This window comes from Cimex lectularius, unplaced genomic scaffold, assembly GCF_000648675.2.
Source record: "Cimex lectularius strain Harlan isolate CLEC.00 unplaced genomic scaffold, Clec_2.1 scaffold1, whole genome shotgun sequence".
In the NCBI taxonomy this organism is placed as follows: domain Eukaryota; kingdom Metazoa; phylum Arthropoda; class Insecta; order Hemiptera; family Cimicidae; genus Cimex; species Cimex lectularius.
This window is the reverse complement of record NW_019392813.1, coordinates 2220366-2239792: the sequence shown is the minus strand read 5'-3', so window position 1 is coordinate 2239792 and position 19427 is coordinate 2220366. Positions and strand designations below refer to the sequence as shown.

At 36.0% G+C, this 19427-nt stretch overlaps 2 protein-coding genes across 3 annotated transcripts in view; both read left to right on the top strand.

Moving 5' to 3' along the window:
- LOC106662103 (neurocalcin homolog) overlaps positions 1 to 19427 on the top strand; it is a 325618-nt gene that overhangs the window by 264686 nt on the left and 41505 nt on the right. The window lies entirely within an intron of this gene.
- LOC106662113 (neuronal calcium sensor 2) overlaps positions 1 to 19427 on the top strand; it is a 316486-nt gene that overhangs the window by 264110 nt on the left and 32949 nt on the right. The window lies entirely within an intron of this gene.

Genomic DNA, 19427 nt, shown 5'->3' with positions numbered 1-19427 from the left:
AGTAGCCGATTTGTTGGCTTGCCAGATTCGTAAGACGTGGGTAGATTCCCACCGTCGCCTCTCAAATTTTTAAGATTTCCCTTCATCAAAAACAAAAAATATATTCATTGAGGATAAACGTATAATAGCAAAATGAGGGTAAAAATAATAAATTTAGCTAAAAAATTTAGATAGAATTTATGATAAATGAGCAGCCTTGTGGTCAGCTTGTCACACTCTCAATTCGTAGAGCGTGGGTTCGATTCCCACTGTTCACCCCTGGAATTTTGACCCCTCTCCCCCCACAAAAAATCTTATTCATTCATCATTTGCTTATAATAAGCAAAACCAGGGAATAAATAATACATTTAGATAAAATTTATGATTATTTGGAGCTCGTTGACCCCGCAGCCTTGGGTTCGATTCTTACCGACACTCCATGAATTTTGGACCTCTACCCCTCCGCCAAAAAATATTTTTCATGCATGATATACGTACAATAGCAAAAGTACAGTATAAATAATAAATTTAGCTGAAGAGTTTAGAACTGTCCGACTCACGGCTCATTGATCCTGCGGTGGGTTCGATTCCCAACGTCGCCCCTGGAATTGTAGACCCCTACCCCTCCGCCAAAAAAATATTTTTCATGCGTGATATACGTACAATATCAAAATTATGATATAAATAATAAATTTAACTGAAGAATTTAGAACTGTCCGACTCACGGATCATTGATCCTGCGGTGGGTTCGATTCCCACCGTCACCCCTGGAATTTTGGACACCCTACCCCTCCCCCAAAAATGAATTTTCGTACACGATATACGTAAACCAGTACGAAAAACATAAGGAAATTTAATCAATTATATTTTTTTTAAATATATATACATATTGTAAGTTTCAATTTGATCAAAGATGTTTGTGGAAACTCCCAGTTAATTTTAAATCATTTATTAATGACGCAACATGATAGATTATCTCTCAAATCAATTTTAATCTTGAATTTGTTTTGGCCGAATGTTTTTAGACAGCTTACAATTTATTTAAAGATTTTTTTTCATATAACCGAATTTATGTTTGAAAAATTACATTCCAATAATGAATAGCACGCCTTGTTCTCTTTTTTTAGTTAAAAGTTAAAATTTATCTGGGTGCTTATAAATTATGTATGCGGTACTCCACCATGCTTTGAGTTTCGCTGGAAACAATTTGGCCCTAATCAACAGTTGATATCTTTTATTCAGTTTCCCTTAGTGTATTATTTGATATAATTCTATATCTAACGCAATACCGGTTTTAAATAAATATTTTAAAAAATCAATAGCCAAAGAGGCAGGCGACATTGTTATTGCGATAGTTTCAATTGACCTTGTGTTAAACAGAGCATGTTAAAATATAACAGGAATTTTAACAAAATGGAGACTGGTTTAATTATTTTGCCCCGGATTTGAATGATCTGATAATTTCCTTCCTTTTGTCAGGACTGGTTTCATTCATGGTCATAATCAAAGGATTACCCCTTTGCTAAGGAAGATAGGCGTCTGGTTAAGGGAAGTGGTCCATTTTAACGCACCGTCGGTTCAAAGTTCTTGGAACTTAATATATTATTAAAATATTACTTTGCTTAACCCATAGGTAGTGTTGAAATCGTTTTTGTTTTCTCTAAAGAATCTAGGGGTTTTCCGAACACCATTAAAATAACCTTTTTTTTCGAATATTTGTATAATTTTCCAAAAACCGTGAAAGGTAGGAAGACTTGCAAATTAAAAAAAAAAATACAAAATTATTATATCAAAGTCACTAGTTTTCGTGGTCCGCTTGACCAATTAATATCTTTCAATTAATTAAGGTTTTTTGTTGAGATAAAAAGTCAGTGTCACGAGCGGGATTCGAACCCACGACCTTCGGCTAGATTTTATGTCAACAAAAAACCTTAATTAATTGAAAGATATTAATTGGTCATGCGGACCACGGAAACTAGTGGATTTAATAAGTTAAAATGAAGTATACTTCACTAAAGCTCTCCGTGGCCATTTCATTTGTCGCCGAGAATCAAATAGATTACACGACATTTGAAAAATGGCAAAAAGGATGGAAAATTCAAAAGGTGGGGTTGAGACGGAAAGTTAGTGTCCGAGTGGATCAAAGTCACGATAACTCAAGTGGTTGAGTAGCGGCATATCTAGCCGAAGGTCGTGGGTTCGAATCCCGCTCGTGACACTAACTTTTTTATCTCAACTTAACACCTTAATTAATTCGATCTTATTTATTTATGTAGTTTACTGGTATTTCTTGAGTTCATCTACTTCTTATTTTATCCATTCTGGATCCTCCCCTGGCCAGTTATTTGGCTGTTTTTTCTCTCAACAAAAAACCTTATTAATTGAAGACTAATTATATCAAAGTTTGCAGAAAGAATTGGAATACTTTAAACCTAGATTTTTTTCACTAAACACACCATTTATTTTTGTCATATATTTCAATTACATTTCGGGCCATGTCACTGGTCCTTTAGAGCTCACAATTATTTAGTATTTCTTGCCGTGTAAAGTAAATTTCCTGTGTATTTGCGGGGTATTTTAATATACTATATTTTCCCTCTTATCGGTCCATAAATAATTAATTACAACTACAATTTCAAATTATCTAAAATAAAGTAAAAAGTCACTATTTTTTCCATTGTTAATTCGAGTGTTTTGTACAATTCAAATTAAAAGTTATATAAAACTATATAGTTCTATGAATTCGAGATTTTCTTCAAATTTTCAGAAATTATTTTGTTGACCAATTATTTTATTTTTTTAAATTTCTAATTAACAGAAGTATTATTTGTTTTTATATTTAATTTTATATCTTTCAATTTTAATTGTAATTAATTCACATCTTCTATTTTAGATATAAACCCATATTATATATTTTTAAATTCTTAAATTAAAAGAAGAATCCGTCTGTTTATATTTAATTTTATCTAATTCTAAATTTTAATTACAATTAATTTTCATGTAATATTTTATATAGAGCCCATTACAATTTTTTTTTAATTTTTACAAATATGCAGGAATTTTGCTTTACATGCTTATATTTATACCGACATTTTTTGATTATCAAATTCTAAAAAATTCTTAAAATGAAAGAATATTTAATTGTGTAATTTAAATGTGGTTTTTTAAGGGTTAAATTGGAATTAAAGCAATATAATTAATTTAGTATTATTAATAACATATTAATAATATTATTTAATATTATATTAATAATATTTATTCGGAGATCGTAAGATGCGGTCTTGTGTGACGTAGGTTTTAGAAAAACATTTTCTTTATCGTGCCAACGTTTCGATCTTTATGGAGATCATCTTCAGGGCTCAAAGTGTTTGTTTTCCGTGTAGACAGTCGTTCTTGTGTGTCGTGTTGAGAGTGCACTAAACACCACGCATTAATAATATTATTTAATATTATATCAATTAATTTAATATTAAAATAATATTTAATTTGATGTATTTTTTAATTGTTTAATTTACATGTGGTTTTCTATGAGCCTAATTATTTTATATTTTTTAAAAATAGTAAATATACAGAAATTCTACTTTACATTAATAATAATAATAATTCGTTTCATCCCTAATTTTTTTTAAGAAAGGGTGAAATTGAAAAAAGGGTTAATTCGTAGTTAAAAATGGTTATTTTAAAGTTAAAAATGATTAATTTTAAGTTGAAATTGGTTAATTTGAAGTTAAAAAGAAGGTTCTTTTGAAATTTTAAAATATTGATGTTAAAGCACTCTCAATACGACACACAAGAAGGACACATCTACAAGGAAAACAAACACTTTGAGCCCTGAAGATGATCTCAATAAAGGTCGAAACGTTGGCACTTAAAGAAAATGTTTTTCTAAAACCTAGTTCACACCAGACCGCATCTCATATCGCCACATAATCAATTTATATTAAGTTAAAAAAGCTTAATTCGAACTTGAAAAGGATTGACTTGAAGATAAATAGGATTGTTTGGATAAATAGGATTATTTGGCATCAAAAAGAAGCTTCATTTGAAAATAAAAAAGGTTCATTTGAAGTTAAAAAAGGTTAAATCAGAATTCACTAGTTTTCGTGGTCCGCTTGACCAATTAATATCTTTCAATTAATTAAGGTTTTTAGTTGAGATAAAAAAGTCAGTGTAGCGAGCGGGATTCGAACCCACGATATTCGGCTAGATACGCCGCTACTCTACCACTTGAGCTATCGTGACTTCGAATTGACTTGAAGTGACTTGAAAAATGGCAAAAAGCAGGGAAAATTCAAAAGGTGGGGTTGAGATGGGAAGTTAGTGTACGAGTGGATCGAAGTCACGATAGCTCAAGTGGTTAGAGCAGCGGCGTATCTAGCCGGAGGACGTGGGTTCGAATCCCGCTCGTGACACTGACTTTTTTATCTCAACTAAAAACCTTAATTAATTGAAAGATGTTAAATCAGAATTTAAAACGTGGTTAATTTGAAGGTAAACATGGTTAATTTGGAATTGAAAAGTCGTTTCATTTCAAATTAAAACGTTCACTAATAGTTAAAAAAGATTCATTTAAAGCTTTTAAAAAAGTTCATTTGAAGTTAAATAGGTTTGCTTTAAAATTAAAAAAGGATTATTTTACGAAAAAAAAGCTATATAGATATATTTTTAAATAATATTTTCATAGCTCTGGTTGTCGACCATTTTACTTGAGTAAAACAAGTTCATAATCACAATAATTCGATCGTTCCTATATTCAAAATACATGGCGTTAATGGTTAAACGCTTTAGAAAACATGGATGATCAATTCGTCTGATAAGACGGCTATCAAATGTCCGTATTAAGCCTCGAATAAATAAATCTTCTACATGACGAGAACCCTTTGAGAACCAGGCCGGAAGAAGAGCGTGAGGCTGTCATGGTGATTCTATAGATTTTCGATGGATTGAACTCTCAACGGCTTGTAAAGGGCAATTAGAATAATTTTAGAACGTTCCAGGACGGAGAAACTCCTTAACTATCTCCTTATCTGCTTTCGTACCCATCCCTAGTTGAATTTTCATCCCTTGATAGTACAACTACAATAAACTCATAAATAGTAGTTTTAATCATTATGTTCAAAATTGGGAAATACGGTTGTATTCGATCAAACAAAACAAAAAAATTCTAAACTGTTACTTTATTCTAAAGCGGTTTCACAACGTGAAGTGCGATTACTAAAATTTCAATTTAGAATTTCTACAATTGCAATATCAATATGAATCAGTCATGTTTATAGTTGTAAAGCAACAAAAACAAGAATAATTTTACCTTGTAGTACACTAAAGTTATTTGACTTGCTTCTAATGCTGTGTAATGTGGTGGTTCCATCACCCTAAACCTACTCTTTAATTAAACACACCCCCTTTCTCGCTCACCCTCTCTCCCTTTCTCTCTCTTTCTCTCTTCATCCCTTTTTCACTTGCTCTCAATTTTATATCCTAATCCTTCTGAATAAGCGCTTTAATAAAATTTTTAACAAAGCTTAAAATACCTTCAACTTTATACTCTACAGTTAGCAAAAAGGGGTTCTTTATTATAAAAAGGAAATTTAGAGTTTCTGAAAATTCATGGCTTTCAGTTTTCCCGTTATTAGGGTTCCTACGGCAACTTTGCTGATTCAATAGGGGGGCTTATAATAAGTTGAGTCGGGCTTGACAATGCTTAGAGGACGGGGCTTTAATTGACCGAGGACCTTGATTAGCGAATCGTGAGACCCAGTTAATGAGGAAGCCGTTTCTTATCTTTTAATCAATCCTGTTCAAATTTGTTCCCGCATATCCAAATAACATGCCGTTAATCTTAATTGTACACTTTTGGGATTAGCCGTGGGAACTCGGTAAATTGGGATTTACGTTGAACGCATATTTCACTCATTGGCTTTTCAGTGGTTTCACTGAAGGTGATGACAAAATATCCAGGATTATAGTTCGTAGGTTTCCTAGTTATGACAGTACAAATTATTAAAAAGAACTGGAAGAAGCTTTTTTTTAGGTTCGTATATTAACAAAATAATATAAAACGTTCTCCAATAAAAAATTAGAAACAAGGAAGTGATGAGTAATACCCCACAGATTCGTCCTCAATTGATTAATCAGCTGGTCAACCAAACGTCGAGAGGAGAACTGTATGACGGTGCCCTTCTTCAGGCTCACTGCACCAGGATGATTGAGGGTGATGCCATTCCTCAGGCTCGTTACGACCACGATGATTCCTTTCCTCAGGTTCACTACTACCAGGATGCTGCCATCCTTAGGCTCACTACAACCAGGTTGATTCATTCCTTTCATCAGGTTCGTTACGACCAGCATGGTTCCTTTCCTTAGTCTCACTACGACCAGGATGATTGATTCCTTTTATCAGGCTAATTACGACCAGGATAGTGCCATTCCTCAGGCTTACTACTACCAGGATGGTGCCATCCTTGGGCTCACTACGACCAGGATGATTCATTCCTTTCATCAGATTCGTTACGACCAGGATGTTGCCATTCCTCAGGCTCATTACGACCAGGGTGACTCCTTTCCTCAGGTTCACTACTACCAGGATGCTGCCATCCTTATGCTCACTGCGACGAGGATATGATTCCTTTTATCAGGCTCATTATGACCAGGATGGTACCATTCCTCAGGCTCACTACTAACAGAATGATTGATTCCTTTCATCAGGCTCAGTACGACCAAGATGGTTCCTTTCCTCAGGTTCTCTACGACCAGGATGATGCCCCATTCCTCATGCTCATTGCGACCAGGGTGATTCCTTTCCTCAGGTTCACTATTACCAGGATGGTGCCATCCTTAGGCTCATTACTAACAGGAGGATTGATTCCTTTCCTTAGGCTCACTACGACCAAGATGATTCCTTTCCTCATGTTCTTTACGACCAGGATGATTCATTCCATTCATCCGGCTCACTATGACCAGGATGATTCATTCCTTTCATCAGGTTCGTTACGACCAGCATAGTTCCTTTCCTAAGGCTCACTATGACCAGGATGATTCATTCCTTTCATCAGGTTCGTTACGACCAGCATAGTTCCTTTCCTAAGGCTCACTATGACCAGGATGATTCATTCCTTTCATCAGGTTCGTTACGACCAGCATAGTTCCTTTCCTAAGGCTCACTATGACCAGGATGATTCATTCCTTTCATCAGGTTCGTTACGACCAGCATAGTTCCTTTCCTAAGGCTCACTATGACCAGGATGATTCATTCCTTTCATCAGGTTCGTTACGACCAGCATAGTTCCTTTCCTAAGGCTCACTATGACCAGGATGATTCATTCCTTTCATCAGGTTCGTTACGACCAGCATAGTTCCTTTCCTAAGGCTCACTATGACCAGGATGATTCATTCCTTTCATCAGGTTCGTTACGACCAGCATAGTTCCTTTCCTAAGGCTCACTATGACCAGGATGATTCATTCCTTTCATCAGGTTCGTTACGACCAGCATAGTTCCTTTCCTAAGGTTCACTATGGCCAGGATGATTGATTCCTTATATCAGGCTCATTACGACCAGGATGATGCCATACCTCAGGCTCACTACTAAGAGAATGATTGATTCCTTTCATCAGGCTCATTACGACCAAGATGGTTTCTTTCCTCAGGTTCTCTACGACCAGGATGATGCCCCATTCCTCAGGCTCATTACGACCAGGGTGATTCCTTTCCTCAGGTTCACTACTACCAGGATGCTGCCATCCTTAGGCTCATTACTAACAGGAGGATTGATTCCTTTCCTTAGGCTCAGTACGACCAAGATTATTCCTTTCCTCAGGTTCTTTACGACCAGGATGATTCATTCCATTCATCCAGCTCACTACTAACAGGATGATTGATTCCTTTCCTCAGGCTCACTACTACCAGGATGGTGCCATCCTTAGGCTCACTATGACCAGGATGATTGATTCCTTTTATCAGGCTCTTTACGACTAGGATGGTGCCATTCCTCAGGCTTACTACTAATAGAATGATTGATTCCTTTCCTCACGTTCACTACGATCTGTTTCCTCAGGTTTACCCTGACAAGGACGTTTGATTCGTTTCCCCAGTCTTACTACTACCAGGATGATTCCCTTTTAATGAAGGAACAGGGTGAGTAGTTGACTTTACACCTCAGGCTCGCCAGAGAGAGTCCCTCTTCATTGTTGTATGGTTGATAAATTCTACATTGTTTGGCAAATGTTTTCTAGAGTAATGGCTCTATTATATCAAGATGATTAATTCGACGAATTTTTACTTGATTTTTCTTTCGTAAAAGATAATATTTTTGTGTTCAATTCATGTTGACAGAAACAACGGTCAGGTTGGCTGTATAAAAAGGATTCCGGAGGAAGGGTCAAAATAAACACCCTCGCTCCAATTAGCTCCGGACCTATTTTGCTTTTATGGTGCATTTTAAGGTGGCGAAAAACATTCAAGGCAACGAAGCTAGAGAATACAAAATAAGAAAATAAAGCCACGACTTCAGCTTGTATAATACTTACAGTAGTTTCAAATTTTTAATCTTAAACAAAACAAAAATTGAAATGTTGAACCCTGAGAGTATTGAAACCGACTTATCTAGAAAATTTTCTTTGATGTTATGTAACAAAAATCTTTCAATTGTTGGAAATTTAGAAGTTTCATTTCTTTGTCGGTAACTTATCTTGGGTCTCTGGAAAAAAAAAGATTAATTTTACTTCTGTTTTACTTGCAGTATAAGTATTTTTCTTTTTTTAATATGTGTTTAATTTTCATTGCTGAATAAATAAAGCGGCATAAGATAAGATTGGTGAGGGATTTTGAATTAATTTCCTTTTGCTCATAATTCTCTTTCTGCAAACACGCCAGTTATCGACCGTTTTGTACTTTATTTTAAAACAAAATACATATCTAAGGATATTACAAATATATCCATAAAGTTGCAAGTTTTTTTAAATGAGCCGTTAATCGATTAATTAATTTTATTTTAATCTCCTTCTGACATCGAATTCCGATTCTGGGCCTCATTAATTTACGTAGTACCTCCGATTGAGATATTACCGGAATTTAATAAACCTGAAACTCTTTCCCAACGGCCTACGTTCTCTAATTGGACTGAGAACATTTTTTTCCACCGAAAAAGTTTTAATTAATCTTATTCAGTACCGTTCCTTATTTCTTGGACATCAATATTCATATTTTCATCTTTCTATAGGCTTGCTCTCGAGAAGACATTGAATAAAAGATTGCCGGGCTAAGTCTGAGTCTTTCCTGTGTACCTTTACCGAATTAACTCTTGATAAAAAAGGAAAACGTGTTTAGAACTGAATTCCGGGATGTAAATATTTAAATAATCGAGGTACTAAAAATGCAGTCTAAGCAGATCTAAGGTGAACTGTTTTAATTTTGTGAAATTTCATCTTGTAGTCTGCTTGGTGAAAAACCCATTGTTTGATAGTTGCCTATTATCTTGGTCTTCCTAACTTCGCCATCTTCAGTGTTGGGTGATTTCTGTGAGACTCCATATTATAACACAATATGTAATGAGGGGTGGCCGCAACGGTTTAGTCGTTGACTGTAAGGTAAAGATCCCGGGGGACATGCTTACAAATGGGCTTTTTTTTTTCAAAAACACCGGCACCCTGAGGGTTTATATGATCTCTGATGTTGCGAACCCTCGTAAAAGAAAAAAGAAAAAAATGTCATGAGATGATATACAATCGGCATTGAATACTGTACTCAGTATTCTGCCATCGGCCCTCCCACACGTATAGTCACGCTAATAAGTACATTCATACAGCATACAAGACGAGATTGTCTTGAAGGGAATCAACACCCTTTGTCGCTCTCCCAACTGAAAGACACCACAGAAACCACCCTAAAAAGACGGCGAAATGCCGAAACGGAAAATCATTCCCCTCAGTTTTACCTCCTTTGTGAAAATGTGTTTCCAGTTTGGGTGAAGGTTATTTAGTTAAATTCACTATTTTTCATGGTCCGCTTCATCAATTAATATCATCCAATTAATTAAGGTTTTAAGTAGAGATAAAAAAGTCAGTGTCACGAGCGGGATTCGAACACACGACCTTCGGCTTGATACGCCGCTACTCTAACCACTTGAGCTATCGTGACTTCGATCCCCTCGGGCACCGACTTCCTATCTCAACCCCACCTTTTAAATTTTCCCTCCTTTTTGCCATTTTTCAAGTGAAGTAGCGGCGTATCAAGCCGAACGTCGTAGGTTCAAATCCCACTCGTGACACTGACTTTTTTATCTCAGCTTAATACCTTAATTAATTGGATGATATTAATTGGTGGAGCGGACCATGAAAAATAGTGAATTTAACTAAATAATCTTCACCCAAACTGGAAACACATTTTCACAAAGGAGGTAAAACTGAGGGGAATGATTTTCCGTTTCGGCATTTCGCCGTCTTCTTAAGGTGGTTTCTGTGGTGTCTTTCAGTTGGGAAAGCGACAAAGGGTGTTGATTCCCTTGAAGACTATCTCGTCTTGTATACAGTATGAATGTACTTATTAGCGTGACTATACGTGTGGGAGGGCCGATGGCAGAATACTGAGTACAGTTCTTTTTAAAAAGATAGTTCCTACTCACAGTAAGTTGTTTTGCAACGATCCGGATTTCGAGCCTTTTTGCTCATCATCACCTTAATTAATTGGATGATATTAATTAGTCAAGCGGACCGCGAAAAATAGTGAATTTAATGAATTAAAATGAAGTATACTTCACTAAAGCTCTACGTGGCCATTTCACTTGTCGCCGAGAATCAAATAGATTACACGACATTGGAAAAATGGCAAAAAGCAGGGAAAATTCAAAAGGTGGGGTTGAGGTGGGAATTGTGCCCGAGGGGATCGAAGTCACGATAGCTCAAGTGGTTAGAGTAGCGGCGTATCAAGCCGAAGGTCGTAGGTTCGAATCCCGCTCGTGACACTGACTTTTTTATCTCAACTTAAAACCTTAATTAATTGGATGTTATTTAGTTATGAAGTTTACTGGTATTTCTTGAGTTCATCTACTTCTCTTTTTATCCATTCTGGATCCTCCCCTGGCCAGTTTGATTGGCTTTTTTTTTCAAAAACACCGGCACCCCGGGGGTTGATATAACTTCTGCTGTTGCGAACCCTCGTTTAAAAAAAAATTAAATAGTTTAACTCCAATAAATTCAAAATTATGACTAATTTTGGTCTTTGTACAGAATGGATAAGACAACTTATTTATCGCTCTAGTATTATCTTCATGTACATTATTTACATATATATAATTTACAATGTTTTTCTTAATATGCAATAACATATAAATGTACAGGTTTATCACTGTCATATTTTTATAAATGCAAAAGACTTTACAGGACTCTTTTCTTTTCAAGTAGAACATTATTCTTACTTTTTTGAATAATGAGGACATCTTTTACATGATAACTGCTCCCCCAAATTGTATAATTCTTTCATAAATAGTTTTAAATAGTAATACGAAAACATAAACAATCTTCGTTTATGGAATCCTGTTTTTGTAACATCCCAGTACAAAGCTATTTCATATCAGTTATACCAATCATAAATCACATTTTATTCTTCTGTGGATGGTCATAGCAGAAGTTTTTACGATGTGATATCTCTCCCGGTCGAGAAAATAATCATAAACGGCCATCCGTTATTGATGTTTTAACCGTTTGAACAGTCTGCCAAATGGCTAATTGTCATTTCTTAAATATCGCGTCGTATAATTCCATAATTGGATTTCCTCCGCTCGTCGTAAACGGATTACCAGTTGCCATCGAGACGTTAAAGACTGTAAATTATTGTTTGAACGAAAATTTTATTCCTATTCGATCTCCTAACCCAAGGATTCGTTAATAGATTATTCAAATCTTGAGGCACTAGTTAAATAGACTCAGCGCACTTGGAAATTCAGATGTGAGCCTCTCCATCACCTCAACTGTAAGCATCACGGGCTCATAATATGAAACCCGATCAAATTAATTCGACTTATTGTAATATACAAATATTTCATGTTTTAATAGTATTAATAATTTATATTGTCTTGTTATTTGATTTTTTGATCGTGGATTTAGTAGCTGATGAAAGGCATAAAATGCAGAAGCTATCTAGTGATAACACTCTTAAATTAGAAATCATCAACTCGCACTCTCTAGAGCAGATTACGGGGTGATTGCTGGGAACAGACGGGAAGAAAGTTGTAGAGGAGATTAAAGTGGGATTGGAGGTTAGTGTGGAATTTTTTCTAGCCGGATCTTACCACTTTTAGGCTGATGATGCATCGAAGAATTGGTTGTAAGGTCTAAGAGATTGGAAGGTTTAGTTGAATCCCATAGTTCCATGCCTTATGCCTAACAATTACAAAAGAATATCTCCAACTGATGAGTGACAGCTACAACATCGGCTACTTTCCAGAATCATGGAAGAAAGCATATGTGCGATTCCAAACCAGGAAGGGCGCCAGACTCACCCTCATCATTCAGAAAGTTAGGCAAAGTGCTAGAATTACTAATCCTGAGTAAGCTCCCAAACACAGGAAAAGCCACCCTCAACCAATGCCCAATATGGAGGAGTCAAACACAAATCCACTACTCACGCTATTATGGGAGTTGATCAAGTACACAACTCTGAAAAGAAATATGGGTTAGGAATATTTTTCGACATAAGAGTATGGTGGCCTGCACTCAAAGTCAACTTAAAAAGAAGATCTCTTCCATGCCAGTTAAAAAGGTTTAGATTTCCTTACTAACCGCTCAGCTACACTGGAGGAATGTGACATATCCTGTATTGGAAAGGTAACGAAAGGATGACTACAGGGATCCATTCTGGGACCACTCTCTGAGCCATGTTATTTGACGAATTATTGAATAGCTACAAACATATAACCACACTCCATATGCGTTCTTCGATCATCTCGCTGTGGTTGTAGAAGGAGAAACAAACATAGAAATAGATAAGCTTGGCAACGATGTCACCAACATCATCCACAATTGACAAGTAAAGTCAAACTTGAGATCGCCACGACAAAACCAAAATCGTCATCTTCAAAGGAAAGCTAAGCTCAAGAAGCCCGCCTACATCAAATATAACGGAAGCACCTTAAAAACCTCAAATGGAATGAAATACTTACATCTATGTCCCCTAATCTCAGCATGACGAAACACATCGAAGACATAAATAAAAAAACTATAACGAACTACACTAAAATCACGCAAATAAGTGCATCCTCATAGGGAGGAAAATACAGAAACAGAGAGATAATTTACAAAGCATTAGCCCAATCCGCGCTTACGCATGCCCATCATGTTTTAGAGAACTTAAAAAGGTTACATTAAAGCACTTATGCAGACACAGCGAAAACTCCTTACCTTACTTATCAAGGCGAATGCACAGCGAAAGAGAGTATTAAAAACTGGTGTAAGAAACAAGTCCTTAAGGAATGGAATCTATCCTCCGAACACAGGCAATCGAAGGAGTTTGTTAAGGAGATCAAACCAGCAGAATCGAAATGGTTATTCTCTAACTCAAGGAAGGGAATTAGGAGGCTGATGGTATCCTGACGGGCCACTGTCCACTGAGAAGACACCTTCCCTACCAGATCCCTTTTGCCGATTTTGCGAAATAAAAGAAGAAACGGCAAGGCACTACCTCGCAGAGTGTGATAGGTACGCTAGGTCTAGGTGTGAAACTTTTGAAGGAGAGAACATCACCAAATCACTCCCCAAGATAAAATAGTCCAAAATCTTGGGGTTTGGAAACAGGTCCAAGAGGTTTATGCAGGACTCGTGATCCGATCAAGTCCCGGACCTTTTAGGGATGGGGTACGAGTCTACCCAGGCATTTACCCCTCGGGTCTTGGTCCCCACCCAAGACTAGAAGTTCAAGAATACCAGAACCACTTCCACTAATGCACATGTGTATGAGTATTTTGTCGTCAAGAGAGAGTAGATCTGAAGTCTAGTATTATTTCAAGCAATCATTATCGTTGGTTCAGTTTTATCCATTTGAGTCGAGTATGGGGATTCTAGGAGACTCGTTTGTATACAGCCCTAGGTAGCGGATGATATTTTCGGTGGTGTGGGGGAGGTTGTAATAGATTGTAGGTGCGTATAGTTGCGAAGGAGGGAGAAAGTTATGTTTTGGGACTTTGTAGAATTTGATTCGTTTTTTGTTTTTTTAACCATTGTTTAATGGAATATAGATAGAGCTATGACGGGGTCGGAGTTACAGCATGGAATAGCAGTGTCATCAGCGTATGTTGGGGATAGTGGTGTCTGCATGGGAAGGGATATCCTCAGTGCACACTGAGTGCAGTAGGACCCTGTACAAACGAGAGTGTGAGGATCCAACCTTGGATAACTAAAAAAAACCTTATTCGTTCAACACCAGTTCATACTCCCTTTTGTATATATTCACTTTTTTTATTGTACTCACATTTCATTAAAATAAAACACTTAACTTAAAAAAATATGCACAGGCTTACTGAATATACAATTATCTTTTTTTTTTAATTTAGCATCCATTTTTGCCCCGAGGGGTGTAGAATTGATAATTCATTTTATTGCATGTGTTCTTTTATGTTCTTTCTTCCATCCATCTTTTTTTATGCTATTGGTGTATTAATGTAAATAAAATGACGCTATTTATGGTTTGGCTGAATTAAATAGGAAATAATTGATGTTAGCTTTTGTCGTCGCTTAAGTTTATTTTCAAGCCCAAGTGGGAAAATCTGAAAGGCTGCCAAGGGGCATAAATGTCAAAATCATATGATAAAAAGCTTAAACTAAAACGGTTGACTTCCTAGCTCAGCACCCGGCTGTAAACAAACAGACTTCAACCACACCCCCCGATAAACTACCTAATAGTCCAGAATTAGCCGATTTTATTCCAGCGGACTCGAAGAAATTTTCATTAGTTCCTTTCTACGGAATGAAACTGAATACAAACCAGTTTTATGTTTAAGTATCCGTCTCCCTTAGATGGCACTTAATATCTAGATTTCAGCATTAAAAAAATTTAAGTTTTTCCCCCTTACCCTTCATCTTAGCATGTCAAGAGTCAGACAATAATATACAGAATATGCGTTTTATACGTGCTTATGTTGAAAATGCAAAATACGTAAATACAGAGTTAAATCTTGATTCAGTTAAACCTCTCAACGGACAATTTTTACATTCCCGGCAAAAAAGATTTCGGTACATTTTAAAACCCTGTTAAACCCCTCCATACCGGTCGCGGACATTGCCGCCAGTCACTATCACGGGTATTTCACCCACCCCTCTAGAATGGACGTAAATAATAAAAATATATGTAAATATATTTAAAAAAAGAAATATTTGTTATGACAATGCACTCATTCTAATTAGTCGGTGGGTAACTCGATTTTGTTCCATCGACCTAGGTCATTTCAGCACCCGATGCGTGCAAATTATAATCTAGCCTACAGTGCTACAGTCGCACAAATAAATTCATTCATACTACTCATTCTAATTAGTCGGTGGGTAACTCGATTTTGTTCCATCGACCGACCCACTTTTTGAGTGGCGAGGTGGCACTATATTTCACCATCAGCTACTCAACAATCACTCTAATACATACACACACTCAGACAAACAAAAAAAAATGTAAAACAGGTAAATGCAATGAAACAGTAAAAATATATTAAATTTCCATATAAAAAAAATATTTGTTACGATAATATTACTTTTTTTGGTCAAAAACGCTTCAGGAATATACGCTAGGTATCGCACTCTTCTTGAAAATTCCATTTAATTTTATGTTTTTTTTAAACTATCTACGGTTTTCCTTATAAAACTACTCGTACCTCTTGACCAAAAAAACCTTTGCAAAAAGCGTTAAATTTCCTTTAAGAAGGCACTCCTCTTGAAAATTCCATTTAATTTTATGTTTTTTAAAACTATCTACGGTTTTCCTTATAAAATACTCGTAGCTCTTGACAAAAAAAACCATTGCAAAAAGCGTTAAATTTCCTTTAAAAAGGCCCTCCTCTTGAAAATTCTGTTTAATTTTATGTTTTTTTAAAACTATCTACGGTTTTCCTTATAAAATAATCGTAGCTCTTGACAAAAAAAACCATTGCAAAAAGCGTTAAATTTCCTTTAAAAAGGCCCTCCTCTTGAAAATTCTATTTAATTTTATGTTTTTTTAAAATTATCTACGGTTTTCCTTATAAAACTACTCGTAGCTATTGACCAAAAAAACCATTGTAAAAAGCGTTAATTTCGTTTAAAAAAGCCCTCTTCTTGAAAATTCCATTTAATTTTGTTTTTTGAAAACTATCTACGGTTTTTCTTATAAAACTACTCGTAGCTCTTGACCAAAAAAACCATTGCAAAAAGCGTTAAATTTCCTTTAAAAAGGCCCTCCTCTTGAAAATTCTATTTAATTTTATGTTGTTTTTTTTAACTATCTACGGTTGTCCTTATAAAACTACTAGTAGCTCTTAGGAAATTTAAAGCTTTTTGCAATGTTTTTTTTTGTTTTTTTTTATTTCTCCACAAATGAATAGTTCAAGAGATACGAGTAATTTTATAAGGAAAACCGTACATATTTTAAAAAACATAACATTTTGAATATCTGCGAAAGTGTTGAGAATCTTACCATGGTTCATGTGGACATTTTTGTAGAATTTGAGGTGTAGAAGTATCTGGAGAATTTTTTCGTACTAGTAGTGTATCTATTGACCTTCTTTTTGGATTTTTGTGAAATTATTAAAACATAAGTAAACATTTTTTGATTTTGTTGAAACGGTATCGGTGGATTTTGTTCAGTAGATCAGATTTTTTTTTACACCTTCGAAAAATATAGTCTTATTTTATAAATCGCATTGAAAACTTTATTCTGAGGGGAAAATAAATCTTCACCCTTTTTTTTATATACAGTCGTAAAAACCAAGAAAGTTTCTACGACTCGGGGTGCAAGTCGGGTGATGCATTCTGTAAGCTGACGGTGTCGTTCATTTGTGAAAACAAAACAAAAATTCCAGAGGGAGAAACTGAAACAAAGCAAATCAATGTGGCAGGCTTTTCAAAAGAACCGTCACGCGCGGTTTTCAGATCAAAAACGAAGTCCGAAACATCAAAAAAAGCCACCCTCTTTCACAACGAATTGTGTGAATCCAGAATTTTTCACCTCAAATATTATTTCTTAAATAAATAAAAACAATCGGAATTAAAGAGTTTTTGCGAAACCGTTTTGCCGAAGTTTCCTGGGAAGTTAATAGTAGTTAGTTTATAGTTGTATCTTACAAGCTTGACACAAAGGCACCGTTCGCGAATGATATGGATTTTCTCTTGACTCCTGACGATAGTTTGGCAAATCCTGAGGACCTGATAGCTCTAGAAGCTCTAAAGTACAAAGTAAACATCAATTACCGGGCGATTCGGGGCAAGTTAAATATAAATGAAATTGAGGACGAAAAGTGTCAAAAACTCTTAAGAAAAAAAGCCTTTAGCCTAGCTTAGCAATTTTAGAAAAAAATAAAACACTACTCATTAAATTTATTAGGATTCGTGGTCCGCTTGACCAAATAAATTCTTTTCAATTAATTAAGGCTTTGGTTGAGATAGAAAAGTCAGTGTCACGAGCGGGATTCGAACCCACGACCTTCGGCTAAATACGGCGCTGCTCTACTACCTGAGCTATTCTGACTTCGATTCGCTCGTACACCAACTACCCTTCTCAAGCTGGTACAACAGCAGCGTATTGAGCCGAAGGTCATGGGTTCGAATCCCGCTCGTGACACTGGATTTTTTATCTCAACCAAAACTTTAATTAATTGAAAATAATTTATTTGGTCAAGCGGATCACGAAACCTAATAAATGTAATAAGCAAAACGAAGTATACTTCATTAAAGCTCTCCGTGGCCATTTTATTTGTCGTCGAGAATCAGATTACACGACATTTGAAAAATGGCAAAAGGAGGGAAAATTAAAAAGGTGGGGTTGACATGGGAAGTTGGTGTCCGAGTGGATCGAAGTCAAGATAGCTCAAGTGGTAAAGCAGCGGCGTATTTAGACGAAGGTCGTGGGTTCGAATCCCGCTTGTGACACTGACTTTTTGATCTCAACCCAAACCTTAATTAATTGAAAAGATACTACTCATTATAACCACATACCATACTTAGAATTTTTGCTTTATTGTATCAAGGCGGTTTAGCTAAATAGTCTGTTTTACACAATCGTTGTGGCTTTATTTGTTTGTAAATAAAACAGCTAAATATTTTAATGCTGCAACACCAAACATCCTTTCGGGATTCATGAAAACTTGATTAACGTGATAGTGTGACCAAAAATACACAAACCTAATATTCCCATCAGACCAGTAGTCAACTACAAACCAGCCCCTGCATACAAACTAGCAAAGTTCGTTGCAAACACCCTAAAGTCCAATTTAAAATTGAAAAACACATTCTCCATCAAAAACACATTAGACCTAGTAGAAAAATTAAACAACTTAACAATACCCACAACTGCCAAACTAGTCTCCTTTGACATAACAAACCTGTACCCATCCATACCAATCAAAGAGACCATGGATATANACCAAGACCGACCAACGACCACGGAGACCACGCCCCCTAACGCAACGCCCCCAGCGACAAGCGCCGGACGCAATACTATATAAACCCCACTCAGACTAAATGACAGACAGTTTTTCACTGAAGATGGCGTAATGTCGAAACGCGTTTGAATAACTCAAACAAAAAACCCGCGAGTGAAGACAGACCCAGTAGTACCCGTGTGCCGGTTCACCAACTCGCAGACCAAACCCCATCATCTACAATAAATATAAAACAGATAAATGCAATAAAAAAAAACCATGCTCTTTAAAAAGCGTATCAGGGGACCCAGAAACTACTGTGTCCTAGAACCATTCTTAAATTCGGCGGTACTGAAGGCACTTTACTAGATATAAAGCTACCTATAAATGATGCTTATAATAAGTTTTTAATTAAAAATAGGAACAGATGGCAAGAGAGCTTTGACTGCGCCCGAACAGGTAATTATTATAGGTCTACGTTTCCGATACTTAGGCATAAGCCCTGGTTCATCCATAGTACAGAGGGTAGCAAAAAGTATTTTTCTACTATCACCAGGTTACGAACGAATCATGGTATTTGTGGTCAGTATCTCCATAAGATAAATCTCAGACCCTCCCCTAACTGTCCCACTTGTGATACGGTAGAAGATTTCGACCATATTGTCTTCACGTGTGCAGAGTATGAATATCAACGGGAAGCTCTGTTCAAAAAGATGGATACCATGCAAGAAGTTCTGAAACCGTACAATTGGAAGTCACTATTAGCGCAAGATAGAGAAAGTATTTACAAGGCTATATATTCATTTTTACAAGCTAGTAACATCGCGGTTTGAATTAGGAAAAAATTAAACAATAAATGTAAA